Here is a 10371-nt window from a genome sequence, read left to right as displayed (position 1 = left end):
TTATTTTTAAAAAATTTTTAATAATAAAGGAAATATTATTTGTGGCCAAGAAGAAAACAATAATGAATGGTCCTCCTCGCTTTGGATTACTGTGAATAGAGGCCACAAAATTAATGAGACAAAAATCCTAGAGTCAAACAATTGCGCCTATTATTTCTTAAAAAAGAAAAAATCCACGCATGTTTGTAGCAGGTACAATGGAAATTGTAATAAAAATGAATGAATCAATTTTGCATTGAACATCTAATGAGAGGCCACAAACATAGGATTGTTTGCCCATGTTTACATTGCTTTGAACATCTTTCTTATGTTGTCCTTCTAAAACCCATGAAAACAACGTTTCCTTCTTTGACTCTATATTTAGCTATTTTCACTTTCATTATTTATATTAAGGAGGTAAATCATATATTAATATTTATAAATTATTTTAGTTTAATTTAAATAAAATTTAAATTTAACTCGATTATTATCGAATCGAATTTGAGTAGTTTGACTTATCAATTGAGCTGATATTCTTATACCCGACTCAAATTATTTACGAATATAATCAAATTTTTATATTTTAATATATTTTAATTATTTTAATTAATAAAATATCTTGAATTCGAATTTAAACTCGAATACAAATAATCAAGTTTTTGTCAAATATAAAAATTGAGCCTATTTTTAAATATTAATCGAGTCTCATCGAACGAACTTAAATAGTTAGATTTTTATCTCGAGTCGAACTTGAGTTAAAAAAAAAATTCAATCAAGTTCAAATCAAGTTTTGAACCTTAAATTTGGAGTCAAGCTCGAGCTCAAACTCAAGCTTAATACTGTATCAATTTAAATTTGATCGATTACACCTCTACCTTACATACTTTCTATGATCAAATGTTATCCATAAGCGTGTAAGTTTTAAATTTATGGTCATTTATTTTTTTATTAATATACATATATATTAAAGTACAAAAATTGTCTATATTTTCTCAAATCTAGTTAATGCACACTTAACTAATTTTGGGTTAAAATTAGAGGTCTTTATGGGTCGGATTTAGTTAGATTTGATCTAGACTCATATTTAGTATTAATAGCTTATATACTTATTCAAGTTCGATCCGAAATTTTAAATCTCAAATTTTTTTAAATCCAATCCAAATTAAAAAATAAATTTCAATCACTCATTAAATTTAATTTATATAATAAAAAATTAATGAAATGTGATTAAATTAAATTTAATAAAATTATATTCAATTCATATATATAAATTAAAATTAAAATTAAAAAATATACTATATAATTTTTATTTTTAATATTTATATATATGAATTAATATATATAGAGTTCACGTATAAATAAATAAAAAATTTATATATATATGAATTCAAGTATAGTTAAATTGGACTCAAGCTTTAAATTTTTTGTTCAAGAGGTAACCCAAAATTTAAATAAGTTTAAAAATTATGTTCAAACTTTTTTAAAACTTGAATGAGCTTTTAGATTTAGATAAATAACCCGACTTTTGAACAAATTTAGTTAACATCTAAATGAGCTATTAAAGTAATTTACTAAAAAATAAAAATAAACCCTCAATATGTGATTGCATTTGCTTGAATTATGGTGTTAAACTTTTATTTTATTATAATTATAGCCAATAAATTTTACAAATAAATGAATAAAATCATTGCTAGAATTATTATTAGAATAACATTCTTTCCAAAAATTGTTCATCAAATCATCCAAATATGTAAGTTTTAAATTCATGATCATTTTTATTTTATTAATATATTTAAAGTATTAAAATTGTCAATATTTTGTGAAAGTGCTAAAATTATTAATATATTATTTTTTAATTATATAAAAAAACATATATACATTTCAAGTCGCCAAACCTTTAAATGTGTGTGTCATGGGCCAAGACTCAACCTTCAGGCTTGCGTAGCTCCAAAATTCGAGCATCGACTCATCCAGCATCCGAGATCAGCCTACTTGTCACAATTCACACTCTAGTAAGGTATTATCCACTTTGGCCCCTGTGACCTCACGATTTTATCTTACAAAAGATCCTTCACAAGAAGAAGGTGATGTGAACCCTTATATCTCAAGACCAACTCTAGCACTCAATTGATGTGAGAGTCCTGGCTTTACTTCAAGATGGTGACATCCTCTCCCACTTCAACAAGAGTCCACCGTCTTCGGTGGCACATCGTTAGTACTCTTAGAACTGGCTTTGATATCATTTGTCACGAGCCAAGACTCAATTTTCAGGCCTGTACAACTCCAGAACCTGGACATTCACTCATCCGGTATCCTAGATCAACCATGCTTGCGTTTTAGGTTGACTTAGGCTAGAAAGAGGTGACAAAGGCCTAGTCCGGAGGTATGAGAGACCTTTTCGAGTAGTCAAAAAGGTAGGCAAGATTGCCTACAAGTTGGATATGCCACCCAAGCTGAGAGTACACCCGATGTTTCATGTTAGCATGCTCAAGCCGTTCCATGAAGATAAGGGAGATCCAAGACGGGCATAGTCGAAGCGTGCCCCATTGGGAGCTAAGGCCTTATATGAGAAAGAGATCCATAGCATCATAGTTGACCGAAAGGTTGAGTCTCGACCAGTGATATGTGTACTTGAGATTTAAATATTGTTTGAATTATCTCCACAAAAGTTATTTAAATAGAATTTTAACATATCAAGATTAGGGGTGTAAATAATATATTAATATTTGTAAATTATTTAGATTCAATTCGAATAAAATTTGAATTTGATAAAATTATTATCAAGTCAAATTTGAATTTAAGTAACTCAATTTATCAATCAAACTGAGTTTGAATATTATTATATACAATTCAAATAGTTAATGACTCTAATCGAATTTTTATATTTTAATTATTTTAATTAATAAAAATTTTTAAACTTGAATACAAATAATTAAATTTTTATCAAATATAAAAATTAAGTTTATTTTTATATATTAATTAATTTGAATCAAATAAATTCAAATAATTTAATTTTTATCTCGAATTAAATTTAAATAAAAAATATAAATTTTGATTAAATTTAAACTAAATTTTAAATTTTAAATATCAAATTAAATTTAATTTTAAATTTAATATTATATTAAATTAAACTCGATCGATTACATCATGATCGAGACTCAAACCAAGAGCGGAGGAGTAGGCTGCTTCATAACTAATAAAAGAATGAATGAGGTTCCATAAATATCTTATCTTTTATAAAATAGGTACGTCCTATCATTCTCTCTTTTCAAAAACGAAAAGCAAAATCCCAGTTCAGCTCGGCCCACCATTTGCTTATTATTTTATTATTAAAATTAGTATAATATTTATTTACATTTTCAATTATTTCAAAATTAAAATAAATAAAAACATTTTGTCTTTTAATAAAGTAATATAATCAGGTCGAGTTAATCGGGTTTAAAAATCAACAATTAGGCTCGTATGTCATGGGTCGAAACTTAAGCTCCAACTTACGCGACTCCAAGACTTGGGCATCCACTCATCCGATGTCTCAGATCAGTCTACTTGTCACAGTTCACACCCTTGTGAGGTATTATCCGTTCTAGCCCCCATGGCCTTACAATTTTATTTACAAAAAGTATCTCATAAGACAAAGGTGGTGTGAATCCTTTTATATCCCAATGACCCTCCTTTTATATCCGATGTGAAATTCAGGACTCTTTTTTAGGTCTGTGATATTTTCCCCCACCTAACCTCGTGATGCTCTCGTCATGGAAACTTGTCAACCTACCTACCTCTCTTGAGACGCTTGACGTAGATCGAACGATTTAGGATTAGTTCTGATACTACTTGTCATGGGTCAAGACTTAAGCTCTGACCCGTGCGAATCTAAGATCCGGACATCCACTCATCCATAGTCTAAGATCAGCCTACCTGTCACGGTTCACACCCTTATGATGTATTGTCTGCTTTAATCTCCATGACCTCACGATTTTATTCTACAAATGGCGTCTCACAAGATAGAGGTGATGTGAACTTTTTTATACCCAGTAACCCTCTTTTTATATCTGCTGGGAGATTCAGGACTCTTTTTTAGGTCCATAATATTACTGTCATGGCCTCTGACCTTAGACTCAGAATTCATGTGACCTTAGGCTTGGAATCTCCTCCTTCTAGCCTAAGTCAACCTAAAACACAAGTGTGCTGGCACTAAAACAATAGGAAGGGCAAAATGCGCAAGTTTGAGAGAAATAAAAGAATAAAAAAATTACTGGAAATATGCTTTGTATTACTGAAATAGTAGTGTGTATGATGATGTACAAATGAGAGTGAAACAGCCTTCTATTTATAGTTAAGGCTCTCAGCTATACTTATGGCTAAATATCTAGAATTAAGGCTAAAATCAAAGAATTACAAAGATTACAATCAATCAGGATTCTACTTTCTGAATCTAAAGGTCAACCAAATTTGTCATAAGGCTTCTGTTGATCCCTTAAGCTTCTAGAAGATCCTTTTAAGCATCTCCCCTTTTAGGCCCTTCTGGATGTAGTATGGCATCATGTAGGCCAGGCCTTAATCGTGCAGGTTGGCTTACAGGCTATATGAGCGATCTGGCTTTCTCTCAAAGGCCTTGCACCAAACCCCCGCCAGTGCACCTAGTGTACGAGCCTCAACCTTAGGTGTGCGTCCTAGTGCGCTTGATGTACCTAGCACGTCCGTTCAGGGCGTGACATTCTCCCCGACCTAATTGCATAATGCCCTTGTTGCATCCTCTACATGGTACTGCCTGATCTGGTCCCCAAACTATCATAAGTCCTCTGCTGGTTTCCAGCTCACTTCACTGTCTGAAAGTCTCTTCCAACGTATTAAGTACTCTTGTCTTGGTTGGTAGTTTTTTTGCCTCACTTTTCAATTAGCTATGATACTGTGGACCTCTTTCTCATATGAAGCCCTTACTCCTAATGACGCACGCTTTAACTCTACCCATCTTAGATCTCTCTCATCCTCATGAAACAGCTTGAGCATGCTAGCATGAAACATCGAGTGTACCTTCAACTTGGATGGCATATCCAACTTGTAGTAACTTTACCTACCTTCTTGACTACTCGAAATGATCCCTCATACCTCTGAACTAGGCCTTTGCACAGCCCCCTGTGGCGTATGATGGGATATAGCTTCACCAAAACCAAGTCTCCTACCTAAAACTACACGTCTCACTTATTTTGGTCTGCCTAATTCTTCGACCTCTTTGTCGTCTTGTGTAGACAGACTCTGGCCAAGTCAGCTTGCTTCTGCCAAGCCTTGACAAACTTGTATGCTTCTAGATTCGACCCTGTATAACCTGCAACAATCGAATCGGGTGTTAATGATTGTTGACCTATCACAACCTCAAATGGGCTTTGGTTCATTGCCTTGCTCCTTTACAAATTGTAAGAAAACTAGGCAATATTTAGCAGTTTTGGCCAGTCCCTTTGGGTGGTACTCACATAGTGTCTGAGGTAGACCTCTAATAATCCATTCACACGTCTAGTCTACCCATCAATCTACGAATACATGTTGGTGAAAAAGTTCAAGTCTAACCCTAATAGCTTGAACAACTCAGTGTAAAACCTACTCGTAAAATGCTCGTTCTGATCACTAAAAATGGTCCCCGACACTCTTCAGTACTTAACCACATTCTTCAGGAACAATCGAGCTGCCTCCTCAGCTGGGCACTCTTTGATTGCTAAAATGAAGATTCCATACTTGGAAAACCTATCCACTACTACCATGATGCTTCTGGACCCCTCTGTCTTGGGTAGATCGAATATAAAATCCAGAGAAACACTTTTTCATGGTCGTTCTGGCATTGACAATGGTTTCAAAAGATCGACTGATTTCTTGAGCTTTATCTTGTCCTGTTGGTACACAAGATAAGTCTTCACATAGGCCTTCACATTATCCCTCATATGCTGCTAGTAGTACCGATCTTCTAGCAAAGCCAAGGTGTGGCTCACTCCTAGGTGTCCAACCCACCTTAAGTCATGGCACTCTTACAATGTGACACAAATAGTTTACTGCCCTTGGTGTACAATAAACCATTCTGCACCTAAAATCACCTAGTCTTACCTTGCTGGGCGTACTCTATAAGAGTATTGGCTGTAGGATCGTACGTAAGTTCATCCTTGATGCGCGACACTAATGACCTCTCTGGTTGACTAATGGCAGCAAGGTTAGCCCTTCTGCTCAGGGCATCTATCACCAAGTTCACCCGCCCTAACTTGTACTCCATCTCAAAATCAAATTTCATAAGAAAATCTTACCATCTCGCCTGCTTGAAGGATAACTTCTTTTTCATTTGAAAGTAGCTAGTTGCCACATTGTCCATATTAACCATGAACCTCGACCCTAATAGGTAATGGCTTCAAGTGCGTAAGCAGTGCATCATTACAGTCATTTTTTTTCTGGATCGTGTACTTATGCTCAGTCTCTTTCAGCTTTCTACTCTCGAACGCGACTGGATGTCCCTCATGCATCAACACGCCCCTTATTACGTAGTCTGATGAGTTTGTATGCACCTCATACAGCTTGGCATGGTCTGGCAAGGCCAAGACTAGCTTTTTCGGTCATAGCCTACTTTAACCAATCAAAGGTTTCTTGGCACCCTGCGCTTCACTCACATGCTCTCTCTTTCTTAAGCAAGTCAATCAATGGCGTGGCTATTGCTAAGTGCCTTTGATGAAAAGCCTGTAGCAGTTGACCAGCCCAAAGAATGACCTCAACTCAGTGACCTTAACTAGCGGTTCCCACTTCAAGATGGCATTTACCTTGCCTTCATCTATGCGTATCCTGCCATCCTCCACTATATGGCTTAAGAATGAGATCTCCTACTGGGCAAACGAGTACTTTTCTTTTTTGACAAATAGTTTGTGTACCCGTAACACCTCGAACACCTACCTCAAGTGGTCTATATGCTCTCTCAAAGTCTGGCTGTAGATCACAATGTCATCTAAATAAACCATAATAAATCAATTAAGAAATGATTGAAGTACCTTATTCATAAGGTACAAAATATTGCTAGGGCATTCGTGAGTCCGAATGGCATGACCAAGAACTCATACAAACCACACCAAGTGACAAATGCTATCTTGGGCTCATTTTCCTCTGCGATCATAACTTGGTAGTAGTCCGACCTCAAATCCAGCTTAGTGAACCACCTTACGCTCCCAAGTTGGTCGAACAAGTCTGCAATGAGTGGGATAGATACTTGTTCTTAACAGTTAGCTTGTTCAAAGCCTGGTAGTCTATGCATAGTCATAACGACCCATCATGCTTGCACTTGAATAGAATCGGTCCATCATATGGTGCCTTCGATGGCCTGATGAAGCTAGCATCAACTAACTCCTTAAGCTGCTTCCTTAACTCTTCCAACTCTGGTGGGGACATTCAGTAAGGGGCTTTAGCTAGTGGCTTGGCCTCGAGCATCAACTCGATTTTGTGGTCCACCTCCCTCTTAGGTGGTAGCTTGCTAGATAGCTTTATGAGCATCACATCACTAAAGGTCTTCAGCACCTTTAGCACCTCCAAAAGTGTCTAGATCTCTTTCTCCCTTGGCTCTTCATACTTCAGGGCTACCAAAAAGGTGTCTTCCTCTCTGCTCACCGCTTGGCAAATTAGATGGCTGACACCACCTGTAACCTAACTCTGTACCCTCACCTCAATGGTACTAGATATTGGCACTATGCATCCAAGATGCAAATACAATTAGTAAAAGGCACAATGAGGGCATTAATCCGAACAAGAAAATCCAACCCAATCATAAACTCATAGTCATCTAAGGGTATTACCTCTATGGTCTTCTTGCCTTTCCAGTCTCCAAGTTGTAACTTTACTCCTCGTGCTACTCCAATGGCTGGAACCCCCTTAGAGTTCATCGTTTTGATGGTACCAGTCACTTTTTGTACCTTTAGTCCTAGTTTCTGGGCTCCATCACTTGAAATAAACAAGTGTGAAGCACCTATGTCCACTAGTACGCTCACCTTTTAACCTGCAACCATTAGATCCACAAACATCAAGCCTTTTGGCTTGCAACTCCCCTTACTCTACCCAAGTTTTACTGCTTTTACCTTTGGCTCCTCGTCAAACTCCTTGTCTACAGCAGCCAGCTTGCCCTTATGTGGGTCGTTGTGCGCTATGTGGCTCCCTTCACATAGGTAGCATGCGAGCGGCTCTCACTCCCTTTTCGCTTTCCACTTGCTTGCTGGTAGCTTCCTCTTACCATGCTTGTTTGAACACTCTCAGTTTCCATCCTTGGACTGTCGGTCATGGTTCCTACCCTTGGACTGCTTCTTACAGTCCCTCTTATCCTTGCCCTTACCCTTGAGCTTGGAAGACTCGAACTTGTTCAGTGACTTAAACTCTATCAAGGACTCAGCAGTAGTTATGACTTTAGCCAAGTCATGAACTCCCCTCCGTTATAGCTCATGCTTCACCCACAATTTCAACCCATCCATGAAAGCAAACAGGGCATCCTTCTCGCCTAGATTCGAGATCTGAAGATCAGTTTAAAAAATTTTTAGACATACTCCCTTATGTCCCCTTGCTGGCTCAATCTGTGCAATTTTGCCCGTACTTCATCATCGGCATACTTTGGGTAAAATTGCTCCCTGAACTCTTTCTAGAACACTACCTAGGTTCCAATCTTGGCACTCCCATGCTTCACATCATCACTCTTGTGCCTCCACCAGAATAAGGCCATGTCAGTAAGATACATAGCAGTGGTGCTTACTTTAATCACCTTATCTTGCATGCTCATGACCTAGAAGTACTGCTCCATACCCTATAGGTAGTTATCTACTTCATTGGTCGCCTAGTCCCCTTAAACTCTTTGGGCTTGGAAACATCCATCCAGGACTTAGATACTCTAGCAAACATGCCATTCCCAATGGCAGTCTTGCATGCAATGAGCTCGCTAGTGAGCTCCTCTATCCGCTTGCGCATGGCCTCCATGCCATCATGCAAGGTCTCCACTTCAGCCTCCAAGGCCTCGTTCCTTTGGGTGATCGCGTCCATGCCTTTATTGATAGTAGCTTGTAACTCACCCTAGAGCTCCTCCCCCATGGAGTCTAGCGCTTCAACGTGAGTCTCCACTTCATCAAGCTTCTCCCTCATGTCGCCCATGGTCACCTCCACCTTAGCCAATCTTCCATCCATGGTAGATTAAATATCTCTCGAATTGGCCTCTTGCCTCTTCCATGCCCCTGCTCTTGGGCCTTTGGTTGTTGGCTAGCAACGTCACTCCAAGATGCCATCTCATCGACAGTGATCTAACCTACATAACACAAACACGCAGAATCAAAACTGCTCTGATACCAACTGTCACGACCTCTGACCTTAGACTTAGAATCCGTGCGACCTTAGGCTTGGAATCACCTCCTTCTAGCCTAAGTCAGCCTAAAACACAAGCGTGCAAGCACTAAAACAATGGGAAGGACAGAATGCGAAGTTTGAGAGAAACAAAAGAACAATAAAATTACTGAAAATATGCTCGGTATTACTAAAACAAAAATGTGTATGATGTTGTACAAATGAGGTTGGAGCAGCCCTTTATTTATAGTTGAGGCTCCCAGCTATACCTATGTCTAAATCCCTAGAATCAAGACTAAAATCAATGAATTACAAAGATTACAATCAATCATGATTCTACTTTCTGAATCTAAGGATTAACCAGATCTACCAGAAGGCTTTTGCTGATCCTATGAGCTTCTAGAAGATCCTCTTGCGCATCTCCCCTTTTGGGCCCTTCTGGATGTGGTGCGGGCATCATGCAGGCCAAGCTTTAGCCGTGCGGGTTGGCCTGTAGGCTGTGCGAGCGGTCTGGCCTTCTCTCCAAGGCTTTGCGCGCAAACCCCTACCAATGCACTTGGTGTGCAAGCTTCAACCTTGGGTGCGCGTGCTGGTGCGTATGATGTGCTTGGTGCGCTCGTCTATGGCATGACACATAAACTTGGTGGGATATATACTTCGATCGTTAAATAATTCTATATTATATTCTATTATATAATAAAATTTTTTAATTTTACAAATAAAATTAAAAATTTGACACATATTTCATTAAGTTATTTGTAAAAAAAATATTAATAAATTATTAAATTTATCGTTTATAAAATTAAAAAGTTGATTATAAAAAAATTATAAAAAATTATAATTAAGTATAATAAAAAACAATCAAATAATTATCATATATAATTAAATAAATCTAATATAAAATTAAATCAAATTTACACGTAAATTTTGATCTAAAACATCAAAGCTTTAAAGCTTAAAGGCTTGTTCTTTACACCATACCAAGACGAGGCCCTGTTGATAAGAAATTGATAAAATCATTGCACAGTAAGGGGCTTTATTTTCAAATGTTTGACCACGATTTTA

Source organism: Durio zibethinus, chromosome 19 (assembly GCF_047325235.1).
Source record: "Durio zibethinus cultivar Kanyao isolate XHJ-2024 chromosome 19, ASM4732523v1, whole genome shotgun sequence".
In the NCBI taxonomy this organism is placed as follows: Eukaryota; Viridiplantae; Streptophyta; class Magnoliopsida; order Malvales; family Malvaceae; genus Durio; species Durio zibethinus.
This window is presented reverse-complemented; position numbering follows the sequence as displayed.